The 15,170-nt window shown below is 38.8% G+C and overlaps 1 pseudogene; it reads right to left on the bottom strand.

Annotated features, from left to right (window-relative positions):
* Window positions 1–3,979: 3,979 nt before the first annotated feature.
* LOC133310037 (protein PHOSPHATE-INDUCED 1-like) lies at window positions 3,980–6,543 on the bottom strand (annotated as a pseudogene).
* Window positions 6,544–15,170: the final 8,627 nt, after the last annotated feature.

The raw sequence follows: 15,170 nt of genomic DNA on the forward strand, positions 1-15,170 counted from the left end.
TGATGGAAATATTTTTCGTCAAAAATTTCGATGAATATCTTTTTTTGTGAAATATTTTGGAAAACTTTAGATTGCGTAAAGAATTTTAACAAAAAAAAAAATTCATCAAATTTTTTTACATAAATAACTTTTGTCACAAATTTTGATGGAAATATTTTTCGCAAAATTTCGATGGAAATATTTTCCGTAAAAAATTTTGACGTAATTGTTTTACGTCAAAACTTTTTGATGGAAATGTGTTTCATCAAAATTTTGGACGAAAATATTTTCGTTAAAAGTTTCGACAGAATTTAGATTCTATCAATAATTTTGACTGGATTTTTTTTTTCGTACAAAATTTATGTTAGTGATTGTGGCAAAATCTGGTTCCGTCTCTAATTTTGTCTTTAGTTTTGACGAAAAAATTTTGACGTATATGATTTTCATCAAAAATTTCATCACTAACTTTTATGAAATATTTTTCGTCAATAAATTCTGTCGGTATTTGAGACTTTTCTAATAATATCGCATTTAAAAATGATTCACAATTATGTAGTTTTAACATTTTAATGCTAAGGGTAAAAAAATAATTTTTAACAGTTTTCCCCTCAAACCCTCCAAATTGGGGGAACTTTAATTTTAAGAAGAATGAAGGTTTTGGAGGGTTTAGTAAAATTCTTCAAACTCTTCCTCTCCTTTTTTTAAACTCACAAACAAGGGAAGGGCTTTCTAAAACCCTCCATTCTCTTTCCTTCCCCTCCTAAAACCAACTCACAAACAAAGCCTTAGAGTTTTCCTTTCATCGTTAAGTGGAGCGAGGAAGGAGTTAGGTGATCGTCTTCATCCACATTTTTTTTATTGTATGAATAGAAACTTTTAGAAAACTTATATGTTAAACTAATGGAGCTAATTTGCATTTACTAGATGCCGTATAAGACTTCCTTTTTTCTGACGTGTGCACTTAGTTTGCTGTGGTAGGTAGCAAATTAGAGAGATTGTCATGTGTCTTACTTTTGATTAGAATAAACTGATAAGTCACACTTAATTTGCTATATCATGTAACGAATTCCTCAATAACAATCATGTATTTTATTTTTGCTCAGAGTATATTGATATTTTGACCATTTAATTCGTTACTATCCATAACAAATTAGATGACCGCTAGAAACACCACGTTTGCAAATTATGTTCGCTATCCATTGTAACAAATTTGTATCCATGGGACTTTGAAAAATTTTACTACTTGTTTGATATTTAGAAAAAAAAAATTGAATTAGTGATAAATAAGGCCATGTTTGATTCCTGTTTTGCAAAACAGTTTTTTAGTTTTCAGAACAAAAAAACTAAAAAACTCGTTTGGTAAGACCTGTTCTGTAAAAAATGTTGTGAAAATTATAACTGTTTTTTTTTTTTTTTTAAAATCAAATTTAGAGAACATGTCTGAGTTGTTTTTGTTTTCTGTTTTTGTTTTTAACTTTCAAAAAGAAAAAATATAGAAAATAACTGTTTTCATAACTATTTTACAAAACAGTTTTAAGAACAAAAAAATCAGAACATAATCAAACAGACCCTAAGTCACTGCATTTTCCGTTCTTGTAGTATATCATGGGGTAAAGATACAATAAAGAGTAGGCGTTTCCTACTAATGACAATTTAGACTTGTGCTTGCTGGCAGCGAAGCACAATCCAATAATTAGATGACCAAGTGAGTAGAGATATAAGATTTAGCATTTTAGTCTATTTTTTTTTTTAACCTTCTTAATCAATCACTGTAATAATATTATTAAGTGATTAATGTTTTTCGTGTAACAGGAGATAAATTATCTCCTACAACTCTAAATCGACATTGTTTTTGGAATTGGAAAAATAATTGCAGTGCATATTAGTAAAATATATGATAAAAAAGGAAAGTAAAATTACAAAATATCATATATTTTTTTCCTAATTATTTTGATTTTGCTAGAGATAATTTTATCTCATGTGACAAGAGAAATATTTTTTTCTTAATTAATTACTAAAATATGTGTTTATATTGATTTTGTATTTGATATGTTGTTTGTTAAATGTTAAAAAAATATTACGACGATATTTTAAAAATATGTAAGGAAATTCTTTATCTAAAATGGTTTTTGTTTTATATAAGAGTTATGTTGTAGGAAAAGTGATTGTGTAATGTTATAGAGATTTATTTTGCGTGCATTAATTTTTTTTTTTTTTTTGCTTTAAAAAGTGTGGACTCCACAAAATATTGTATGTGTAGGAAAATTTTTGGTGTCATGTGAGATGATAGATGTAAACCCCATAAATTAATAACTAAAATCTAATAGGACATCAAGGAATTGTGTTTTAATTGACATATTGAAAAAATGTGTTTTAAAATGTTTTAATTGAAATCAAAGAGAAGGTAAGTGGGGTTGGTAAAGCAAAGAGAAGGTCGGAGAGGTGCGGCTTACTCTGATGAATTTATGGTCGGTAAATAATGAATGAGTTTGAGGCACTCTGCTCCAACCTCATGTGACGTGTTCCTCCAAATCCAACTATTACGGTGCCATGGTTATAATCCAACACCACATCATCGTATCATATGGGTGCAGCGATGGGTTTGCGTGCCTCCGCTTTGCATATGGGGTTTGGTGGTCCATGGATACCTTCGCGGATTTCGATCCCTTCTTTTTGTAAAAAAGAACAAGGGAAAGTGTTGCAAATTAGACCTTTATTTCTATTATTATTCTTTTTTAAGGCTATTTTTTTTTGTAATATAATTTTTTTTTTGGTGAATATAGTTTGTAATATAATTTCACTAAAATTGTTTTTGGCACAACTTTTTGATACTAAATTTTTTTTTTTCGAAAAGCTATTTCGAAATAAGAAAGCTTTGAAGTACGTAGTGAAGAATGAAGATGCATTTACCGTTAGATTTAAATTAAAGCGTCTCTTGAAAAATATGAGTGACAGAGAGATATGAATTTATTTTCTTTGACTTTTTTTATTTTTTTGTTTCAATAGCAAGTTTCAGTTCAATATATTGAAAATTATATTTCGCAAACAATAAATAATTTTCGTTTATAAGCCTAAGTATGGTATGCCATGCTATGTAGCACCGATATCAACACGGGACATGTGACACGATACGACACGACACTCTGATACGTTAATTATAAAAAATATTAGATTTCAACACGTTTTAATATTAAATAATATTTTTAGTTTATGTAGTGTGTATTATATTTAATATTCAATAATTTAACAAAAAAAATGAATCTAAACTTATAATATTCATAAATTTTGCAAAGAAACATAAGATATCTCAAATATATATATTAAACTCAATAAAATGGTAATTGTAATCCAACGAATTTAATAGTTGGAATTAAAAAACTCAACGCAACACAATTTTTGAACCTTTTTTTGAATTTTTATGATGCATGTTGGAGTGTCGGGGAGTGTCCGAGTGTCCAAGAGTGCCGGGAAGTGTCGGACACGACACGTTAAGATTTTTGAAATGTCGGTACTTCATAGATGTCATGTGCCCAATGCGTGTTGCGCATTTAGACGAAGGCGAAGTAATTAAGATTAAGAATAAAAAAAAAATAAGAATATTAACTCAGATTTAACATTTTTATAATGTTATAGAAGGTATAACAATGAATGAACAAATGAAAGAATATCTCACTGCCTAACAGCTAATTAAACAGAGTGGAAAATTTTAGAGTTGGGTTTGGGATGCAGGACGTGCGTCTCTACGAGCGTAGAACATATGCTGAAGGAATTGTTATGGAAATATTTTCACGGAATTGTTTTATGTTATAATTTTTCTTTTAATGTAGTTGTGATTTTTTTTTTTCACGTAATGAATATGGATAAAGTTTTAGATTAATGGGTCAATATTAAAATAAGTTAAGTCTAAAATTAACCCAAATAAAAGTAGGTCAGTATTTAAACCAGTTCAAAAAAAATAATAAGTATTTATAGGTCAAGTATCAAAGGACAGACAAGTGAACTAATTTTTTTGCACGTGGAATGGCCACGCGCATTGACCAGGGCGCTAAGTCTCCGAGTTACCCACCCATATGCTATGTAGCACCGATACGGACACGAGACACGTGACACGATACGACACGACACTCCGACATGTTAATTCTAAAAAATGTAAGATTTCGACACGTTAGGACACGTTTTCATATTACATAAAAATTTTAATTTATTTAATATATATTGTATGTAATATTTAATAATTTAACAAAAAAAATAAATCTAAACTTATATTATTCATAAATTTTGAAAAGAAACATAAAATATCCCAAATATTTATATTAAACTCAATAAAATGGTAATCGTAATTCAACGAATCTAATAATTGAAACTAAAATTTCAACGCAACGCAACATTTGAACCTTTTTTTTAATTTCTATAACACGTGTTGGAGTGTCGGAGAGTGTCGGGAAGTGTCGGACACGACACGTCAGGATTTTTGAAGTGTCGGTGCTTCATAGCCCATATGTATGCGAATCTGTACCTCTTCCCATTCACGCGTGCACCCATTGATGAACCGTGAGTCCCACACCTGCTGGAACAGAGCCCATCAACGGCTACGTCTTGGGTGACTTGTTGGAGTTGATGAGGTTGTAGTATTTCTCCGTTGCCTTCCACCATGTTGCCACGGTTGGTTGTGATGCGGTGGTGAATCTGGTGATGGGTTTGGGAGAGGAGAGTGATGTGATAAAGTCTGCGATGATGGCTCGCTGAGATGGGTTGAATTTGCCGTACCAGATGAGGTTGACAGAGATTTTGCCAGTTAGGAGAGGACCTTTGTGGTATTTGAATTGCAACTGCTGGTCTGACTCTGACTCAGCGAGTCTTCTAGCCGAGGTCAAGTCAAGTAGGGAAATGGTGAGAAAAAGGCTAAAGAGAAGAGAAGAGGATATAAAAAAGGCCATTTGTTTGTATTTTGTATAGAGAGAGATAGAAAAGAAAAGAGAGTAAGAAGTGAGAAGTGTAACTTGAAAGATATTATTAGTTAATTAATAATACCATTCATTGTTTTAAGATGTGAAAATATTTGATGATTTACATAAAATAAAATAAAATAAAATATTATTATTTATTTTTATTATTTAAGTGAATTAAGAAAATTATATTTTACATTAATATTTCATACTTACTAATTTATATTTTATATTTCATTAGTTAATTAATAATACTGTAAGAACTCACACCGTTAATTATGGTATTTTTATTGTTTAATTATGATAAAATAGGAAATGATTTCATAATTGACCTTAATAATTATTATGTGGCTTATATATATATAGTAAGTGGTTAATAATGCTGAAAGTCGTTTTTCGGAAGAAAAGTGCAGATACCGGTTCTGCTAGTCAGTATAAATGCGTACCAAAAAAGTATCCCAGAAAATTAAAATAAGTGCATGATAATTACTAGAATGATATATAGGACTTGTAAAATGAGTTTCCAGTTAAAATAATGAGAACTGGTGCCAGAACTGATACTGGCTATGGAAAAATGTGTACCGGAAAGGTTCTCGGAAAATTATAAAAAAAATATGATAATTCTTAGAAAAATGTGTAGTTTCAGATTCCAAGATTTGAGATTAATATGATAAGCGTAGCTATTTTTGCTAATACTGCGTGTATTTATGAGTTATGGTTTTAAATACCCATTTTAAGGGCACATTGCCCTAGATACCAGTTTTTGTGCGTGAATGCTCTTTGGTGGCTGACCATTTTACTGTTCCATTGCCTTTTCTTTCATTGAAAACACTCAAGCCACCATTTTTTGAGGGATTCTTCACCTCTAAGCCTCTAAACACTTGTGCTTGGAGTGAGTGATCCTTGTGAGGGTATTAAAGTGTCCCTCTTGCTGTCTCTGGTCTCTGAATCCTTGGGTTAAGGGCTGAGTTTGAGAGTTAGTTGATGAGAACCTTGGTTGTGTCATTTTTGAGTTTCAAGGTGTCATTTTTGGGAAGAAAAAACCTTTCTTGTTGAGCAATTTTCGTTTCCTTGGAAGTCAGAACCTTGGTGCTTTGTAGAGTGCTCCATTGGTGTCTCATTTTCGTAGTTTTGATCCTTGAGAGGTATACCATGATCACTTTTGGTTATTTTGAGGTTTAAAGCTTGTTTAATCGGTTAAAAATCATAACTTGAATTAATTGATGAAGTGAATGTGTTTCTGGGTCCCTTGTATACTTGTGAATATCTGTTTTGGGAGTTTGTGGACTCCTAATCACGTTTGGACCCTTAAATTTGGGATTATGCAGAAGACTGCTCGTATTTCTGCATTCTGTTGAGTGAGTATTCGAATACTTTTCATGTAGTATTCGAATACGTGTTAATCAGGTAGTCGAATACTCTTGCTGGAGTATGGGAATACTTTTCTGGTAAGAAAAGTATTCGGATACCTTTGAAGAAGTATTCGAATACTGGAAAGTATTCGAATACAGTGAGGTTTGGTATTCGGATACTGTGGTATTCGGATACTGGTAGGAGAAGTATTCGGATACTTAGTGGTATTCGAATACTTTAGTGAAAGTATTCGGATACTTTCTGGAGAGCTTGAGTATTCGAATACTATTTGTGGAGTATTCGAATACTTCATGCAGAAACAACATTTTATGAGTTAAAATGAGTAAGAAAGACTTAATCACTTAGTGTAATCTGAGCTATGATTATTGATGATTAATTATGGTATGGGCAGATTGTGATTGTGCTGTTTGTAGGCCTTGAGCTAGTGTGGACTCTTGGCATTGGGAAGTTAGCTTGCAAGGTAAGCTTTCGTGTCCTCGGTTTAGCCACGTTGTGGTTCCACCATGTCCCATGGGGATATGGTATATGCATGCTGTGTTACATGCTTTTGATGTTTTGGGAATGCTGTTGAGCTATAATATGCAATGTGCCTTGTTGATATGCATGGAGGTGTTCCATCCTGTAACGGTAAGCCTGAGTATGTAGAACATACAATATGGTGAGGCTGTGGATGAGGTGCAAGTGGTGTTCCTTGTACTACATGTAGGCATAGACGTATTCCTACATTTCTCTGGCCAGTAGAATAGTAATTTACACACATGTCATAGATATCTGTTGCACTGCATAGTTTTGGAACTGATATTGAAATTACTGCTTTTGAACTTATATTGCACATGTAAGTGAGCTTGGGGTGGAAGATCCTTGAGGACCCCTTGCCTTACTGAGATTTTTTGTTTAGAGATCTTACCCCACGTTTGGGGTGCTTATTTCAGGTTCAGGTAATGTTGAGAGTGGCAAGAGGCCCAAGCTTAGTTGATATTGCTGATTATTATGTTGTTTTGCTAGATGCTGGATATGCATGCTGTTTATGTTTTAGTTCCAGTTTATGTTTTGATTATTATGTTGAGACTCTGTTTATTTGGTGAGCATGGAGATTGTCCATGACACATAGTATTGTTATGTCTTATTCTTGTCTTGAGTCTTTTGGAGTTGTAATAATGTATCAGGATATTGTCCGGACTACGAGTTGTAGATCTGTGACTTATATACTCACTTTATTTATATATTGATGTATTTCAGTTAGTTGTTTCGCAATTTACATACAAGCATTGTTTTTATGAAAATGGATTAAGTAATCAAGTTGGTAATTGATAATGACGTCATAATTGAAAAGAAAAAGTTTATTCTGCATTTTAATTAAGTTTCGCTTAATACGATGTAATGTTAATATTCCGGGTATACACGGGGTGTTACATTTTGTGGTATCAGAGCAACGGTTCAAGGGAAAAGCCTGTATGTATTGCAATAATTAGGATGCTTGGTTGTGTTTGTCTTTGTGTTTGCTCCATTGGATTGTATTATGATAATGCATATGTAATCACATTGCGTGGGCCTGATCAACTCATAATTTGTGTAACTTGTGCAGAGTCATGGTAGGACCCAGGAGAACACGAGAGACTGGTGAAGATCAGCCCGATCCTATACTGACTGCATTGGCTGAGATGCAGGCGGCCCGACAAGCCGATCAGGAGGCCATGAGATTGGCAAACCTAGCCATGCTGGACGCCGTCAGAGAGGCGAACAGGAAGGCTGCTAAGGACGTGTTGGAAGCCAACCGTATGGCGAACATGACCATGTTTAGAGTCATGTTGGAGGAAATGAGGAATGGTCCCGATGTTGGCCATGCACCTCCGCCACCATCTCCACCGCCGCCACCTCCACCTCCACCCAGTATGCAGGAAGACTCTCAGAGTCAGATGGGTGATGCCGGTCATTTCGTGGGGGCCATGCAGACCGTCCCTGTTGTTGCGGATCGTGATGAGATCGATCGCAGGCTGAATGCTTTTCGTAAGCATAAGCCATCTTCTTTTGATGGATCCTTTGATCCTGTTGCTGCGGCTCGATGGCTTCAAGCGTTGGACAAGATTTTCAGGGTCATGCAGTGCACAGATCCACAGAAGCTTATGTTTGATACATACATGCTGGAGGGTGATGCCCACGAGTGGTGGACGAACACTTCGCATATCTACCAGATGCAGGGTCACGAGATGACATGGGCTTTGTTCGAGGACTTCTTTTTGGGTCAGTACTTCCCATATGACGCTCAGGAGAGGCAGCAGGGAGAGTTTGATCGGTTGGTTCAGGGTTCGTTGTCGGTGGACGAATACCTGGCCAAGTTCAACCAGTTGTTGAAGTTTGCTCATTTCAGGATGGCGAGGCCTACTCCTACTTACTTGGCTGCTAAGTTCCGCAGGGGACTTAATGATGATCTTGCTGGCTATCTTGCTGGTTCTGCTTCCAGAGATTTCGGGACACTTGTTCAGCAGTGTCGCGATATAGAGGACTTCTACAGTTCGAGCAAGGCCAAGAAGGCCAAGGTTGCTGAGGCGACGAAGGTTGTAGCTAGCAGTTCTACTTCTTGGAGAGACAGGAAGTATGGGAACAAAGGAAAATGTAAAAAGATTGCAGCTCGGCAGGCGCCGAACCAGTTCAAGAGGACTTCTGCTCCGGGGAACGCAACAAAACCTCCTGCTCCTAGATGTTCAGGATGTGGGAAGACTCACTTTGGGCTGTGTTCTACCGGCCAGTTGATTTGCTTTCAGTGTGGCAAGGAGGGCCACTTCTCCAGAGACTTTCCGTCGGCAACGACGAGAGCGGCTGCAGTTCAGGCAGTGCCACTTCAGATGGTCCCTCTTCCACCTACTGCTGCACCGGCGGTGCCACCATCGTCTGGGAGAGTTTATACTCTGGATCGTCAGCAGTCGGACCGAGCTCCAAACCTGGTTAGAGGTACTGTTACGATTGGTGCATCAGCTGTTGATGTTTTGTTTGACTCTGGGGCTACGCATTCGTTTGTTGCTACCCCGATTGCTGTGGGGCTTGAGTTGCCCAGTGATGTGTTTTCTCCACCGTTGCGGGTTACCACCGCCACCGGAGAAAGATGTGATGCTACTACTGTTCATCGCAATGTGGCGTTTCAGTGGGATGGCTGTGAGTTCTCTGTAGATCTGATAGGATTGCCGATGGCCAACTTGGAAGTTATTCTGGGCATGGATTGGCTGTCCAGGAACTGTGCTTTGATTGATTGTTGTGCTAAGTGTGTGGTGATGTCTCTGGGTGATTCCACAGCTAGTTCCTCGCTGTACATTTCTTTGCTGCAGGCTAGGAGAGCCTTGAGAGCTGGGCGTTTGGTTACGTCATGTTGGGAGGTTTGGTGAGTGGAACACAGAAGGACATCACTGGCATTCCTGTGGTGAGGGAGTTCCTCGAGGTGTTTCCTGAGGAGATTCCTGAGTTTCCGCCATAGAAGGAGATAGAGTTCTCCATAGAACTGTTGCCTGGTGTGGGGCCGATTTCTTTAGATCCATACCGGATGTCGCCACCGGAGTTGGCAGAGCTGAAGAAGCATATTGAAGATCTTTCAGCGAAGGACTTCATTCGACCGAGTGTGTCTCCGTGGGGAGCACCGGTTATCTTTGTAAAGAAGAAGGACGGAACAATGCGATTGTGCACCGACTACAGGCAGCTGAACAAGGTGACGATCAAGAACAAGTATCCCCTTCCTCGGATTGACGGTCTGTTGGATCAGCTCAGGGGTGCTTGCGTGTATTACAAGATTGATCTCCGGTCCGGATACCATCAGATTCGGGTGAAGCCGGAGGATGTCCCTAAGACCGCGTTTCGTTCGAGATACAGTCATTTTGAGTACTTGGTGATTCTGTTTGGTCTCACCAATGCACCTGCTGTGTTTATGGATTACATAAACCGGATCTTCCAGCCGTACCTGGATCAGTTTGTGATCGTCTTCATTGACGATATTTTGATTTACTCCAAGACGAAGGAGGAGCATGTGGAGCATCTGAGAACTGTTCTGCAAGTGTTGAAGGAGAAGAAGTTGTATGCGAAGCCCTCAAAGTGTGAGTTTTGGCTCAAGTCTGTGAAGTTCCTTGGGCATGTCATTTCAGCAGAAGGAGTCGCTGTTGATCCGAACAAGATCGAAGCCGTACTGGATTGGGAGAGGCCCAAGACAGTGACGGAAGTGAGGAGCTTTCTGGGTTTGGCAGGTTACTATCAGAGGTTCATCAAGGATTCTCCACCATGGTTCTACCATTGACTCGCCTTACTCGGAACGAGACTCCGTTTGTGTGGACTCACGAGTGTGAGGAGTGTTTCCGGGAGTTAAAGGAGAGACTGACTACTGCTCCTGTGTTGGTCCTTCCCGATCCTGCGCTCGAGATTGAGCTTTACACCGACGCCTTCGGGAAGGGGCTAGGTTGTGTGCTGATGCAGCTGGGCAAAGTGATTGCCTATGCTTCGAGGCAGTTTAAACCTTATGAGGAGAATTACCCTACTCATGACTTGGAGTTGGCTGCTATTGTGTTTTCTTTCAAGATTTGGAGGCATTATCTGTTTGGCTTGAGGTTTGTGGTGTTCAGTGACCATAAGAGTTTGAAGTATCTGTTCGACCACAAGGAGCTGAACATGAGGCAGAGAAGATGGATGGAGTTCATTAAGGATTACGACTTTGAGTTGAAGTACCATCCTGGCAAGGCCAATGTGGTAGCTGATGCTTTGAGCCGGAAACCCGGGAGCTCATCCAGTTTGTTACTTGGTAACTTTGATGTGGTTGAGAAGTTCAGAAATCCGGCAGTGACCGCTCCGTGTAAGGGCGTACTTCTTGAGATGGAAGCAACAGATATGGTGAATGACTTGTTAGAAAGGATCAAAGAAACACAAGTTCAGAGTGAGTGTCTAGAATATGTAAAGAACCAGACCGGCGTGTCTTGGAATGATGATGAATTGCTTTTGTTTCAGCAGAAGATTGTGGTTCCTCGAGGTTCTTTGATCGAAGAGGTTATGGCAGAAGGCCATAAGGGTCGGTTTTCTATCCACCCTGGTGCGACTAAGATATACCAAGATCTGAAGAAGAACTTCTGGTGGCCGGGCATGAAGAAAGATGTTGCTGTTTTTTTGTCTAAGTGTCTGGTTTGCCAGAAGGTGAAGATTGAACATCGGAGACCGTCTGGTGAACTTCAACCTCTTGAAGTACCACAGTGGAAGTGGGAAGGTATTTCCATGGATTTCGTTATAGGTTTGCCGAAGACTCAGACGGGTTGTGACTCTATCTGGGTCATTGTGGACAGACTGACGAAGTCTGCCCATAATGACCCAGTGAAGGTGAGCTTCACTACAGAGCAGTTGGCCAAACTGTATGTCTGCGAGATTGTGAGGCTTCACGGGGTGCCCGAGAGTATCATCAGTGATAGGGACCCGAAGTTCACATCTCGGTTCTGGGAGGCGCTGCAGGAGGCTTTTGGTACGCAGTTGAGATTGAATACCGCCTATCACCCTCACACTGATGGACAGACTGAGCGAACTATCCAGACCTTGGAGGACATGTTGCGGGCTTGCACGTTGGAGCAGGGCTCGGCATGGGATAGGTACCTTCTGTTGGTAGAATTTTCTTACAACAACAGCTTTTATGCTAGCCTGGGCATGGCGCCCTACGAAGCACTGTATGGTAGGAGGTGTCGGACTCCTACTTGTTTGTCTGAGGTTGGAGACAAGGAGCTTTTTGGCTTGGACTTTGTCCAAGATACCACCTTGCAGATCCAGACGATCAGAGAAAAGTTGAAGCAGGCGCAGAATCGCCAAAAGAGCTACTATGATGTCAAGCATCGTCCGCTGGAGTTCAGCGAGGGTGAGCACGTGTTTGTGAGGTGTTGGGTGGTTTGCTGATGGTGGAAAATATAAGTTCTAACTAAGGGACGTTCCTCTGTTCTTGCAAAACACAGACTCGTTCCTTAATTCCAACCCAAGTGCGCAAGTGCACGCATCAAGTAATAAAGGGAGTATCAATGCCCAAATTATCGTTCCCACGAGGATAGAGTGCCAATTATTGTCTTATTACTGTTTATAAAGAATGAAAATAAGAAGAAAAGTTAGTAAATGAACTGTCTGATCAAACGTTCCCTACTGTCTTGACAACGTTCCTCAGGAACAGTAGGTTCAATCTGGTGACACACAGTTGCTCGCTTCGTTATGTATGTGATCCTTCCTGCTAAGAAGAAGGTGAGATAATAATCATTGGGGTTTTTTATAAATACTAAATAATAAAAAGTAAAACTACTAAAAACAGAAATAACTATAATCAAGAGACAACAGGGTGGTGGTTAAAACAGTTTAATAGAAGGAACAGATTCGCTGCTTCACTCTTAAAGGGGCTGTTTTCTCTGCTCAGGACTTAACACCTTCTGGCTTTGTCCCAGTTTCTTTGCCTGCCAACTCTGATTCCTCGGCTCATGGACTAGATGGCTCACAAGTTTCCATATTCCTACGGCTCCCTTGACTCCAACAGGTACTTAGTTCAGAACCTTAAAGTGGACGAGTTGGCCCCTTATTCCTAAGGTGACCAGTAGCGTTTTTGCCATGACATCTACCTTCCCCCAATGGTTGAGCTGTCTGAAATCCCTCCCTTATGGAAGATCCTTTCTCAGTATATACCCAATTTCCATTGGCGCACAATGAATATAGCTCACTCAACCAAAGAAAGACAAAAAGCTTCGGTCAAGAGTTTTGAAAACAGTTCTTTAAGAGTTTCACAGTTTACCCGTTCCACAGATAGTTCAGCTCATAGTTGATAGTTTAAACATAACTATTCTTAACTGAAATCACATAGACCCGAGATTCAATCAAGAGATAACGAGTGGGACGAAGAGAAAAACACTTATATTAATTAAAAAAGACAGTTACAAAAAGAAATAGAAAATGGAGAAAGGTGGATAGTTGCTCGTGAGGAGTCTTAATGGTTGATACAGAAACAGAAGAAGGAGTTATCCCTTAACTACAGTTACAACTTAAAAGAAACTACTACTAACTAATACTACTACTAAGTGATCTTTTCCTTTTGGACTTCAGACCCTCCAGGATTCGATGATGTTTTTGTGTGAGGGTTGTCCTATTTATAGCTGGAAGAAGGATGGCAAACTGGTAAATCCTTTAGAGCTGCTTGCTTGAATTGAGGGGACGGGACGGTGACATTGGCGTGTGGAGGCTGTGCAGATTTTCTGAATTGGGCAAGGTTGGTGATGATTAGCCGTTGTTTGCAGGTCATCCCATGCCTTGCTTTCCTTTTCGACCAATGAGAACGCTGGGTTCTCTGCTCTTAACGTTTATATCTATTCAAGTGGTTCACCGCCTTGCTTTTTGGATGACTGCAGTCTTACGTCACCTGCAAAATTGTACAGAAGCATTAAATGCGATAGCAGGTGTATTAAATGCGTCCCAATCCGTTCCCTTTTAATATATTTTAAAGGAATACGTCATCATTCGTTCCCCCACTGTGTTTTTGTCACAAATGTGTAAAACAAGTGATTTTCCTGCTGAAGTTGCTCATCAGATGAGGAAACGGATGGTATTTTGCCATCAAAATGGGCTTAGATGGGCACGGTTTTACGTCCCGTCAAACACCCCAAAACTAAACTGTTGGTTGTCCTCAAACAACTCAGAAATATTGTATTGGTCTGCCAATTCAAAAAGAATAACATAACAGAAAGAAACTTGAGCCAGTGAGCAACCATGACTTTTCAGAAAATGAGCTACTCTCTATAGTAAACAGTAAGAGGATTCCGTCCCCAGATAACAGAAGGTTGCTGATCTTTCATCTCACTGTCACTCAAGGGTTGGTGTTTGCTCTGTCCATTCCTGGATGTGATTCTTCAGAACTTCCCCTTTCTGCTGCGTTCCTATGAAGTACAACTGTCTTTCGTTCCAAGGATCTTTGATGGATGAGTGTATGGAATTTGTTGAGGAAGTGTGGTCTGATTTTTGTAAGAGCAAGGAACGTTTAGTTTTTGTGCCTTTGAACTTGGACTTTTTCTAATTGGGTGAACACCTTGTCTTGAACTTTTATTCCTCCTTTGGAGGAAAGTTTTCTTGTTTTTCTTTTGAATGGCTGTTCCCTTCTTCCTTTCTTTGTTTTCTTCTGTCCTTTTTGTTCACTTTTGAGTTCGTTCCTTGTTCTTTCTGATTGACCAGATGGTGTATGGTGAGTGTGTGATTCTGTTTGATCCTTGGCAGTGGACTTCAACCATCCTTCAGCAGTACTGACAGCATCAAGGCAAGTTGAGAAGTTTCATTGTGGTGATACCTCAGGAACGCTCTCTGAAGTAGGTGTTTGGCATTTTTCCGTTCCTTACCAGTTGAGTACACACAGATCAGCTTCTTTCAAAAATCTAAGGATTAAATACCCTGTACAGTTTCTATTTCAAATACTCAGAGAAAGAACAAGCATGATTAGTCAGTGACTTTGTGTTTCATGTATGTTAGTTAATCAAAAAGAGTTGGACAGTCTTAATACTATAACTGAAATGTAAGTATGTACCAAACAGTTTGATCAAAATGTCTTTTTCATTACAAAAAAGATTAATTACAAGGGAACGGAAAGAAAACAAACAACAAAAATAAACATAACTAGGATACTTGGGAATGCGTGGTCAGTGGCCACCCCAAAACTACGTTCCTGGAACGGAACGTACTTTGTTTGGATTGTTTTGGAGAGGAACATCATATGTTCCCTCCATTTCGAGAGTCTTGTGGTTACGTGTAACCACCCCAAAACTTTGCTCTTTGTCAGAGAGCAAATGTATCTAATGAGTTGCCTCTCAGTCAGCGCTTAGTTTAATGTCCTTAGCTAGACATAGTACTTACTTC

Source organism: Gastrolobium bilobum, unplaced genomic scaffold (assembly GCF_033153095.1).
Source record: "Gastrolobium bilobum isolate Gb01-03AN ecotype WA unplaced genomic scaffold, APGP_CSIRO_Gbil_v1 utg383, whole genome shotgun sequence".
In the NCBI taxonomy this organism is placed as follows: Eukaryota; Viridiplantae; Streptophyta; class Magnoliopsida; order Fabales; family Fabaceae; genus Gastrolobium; species Gastrolobium bilobum.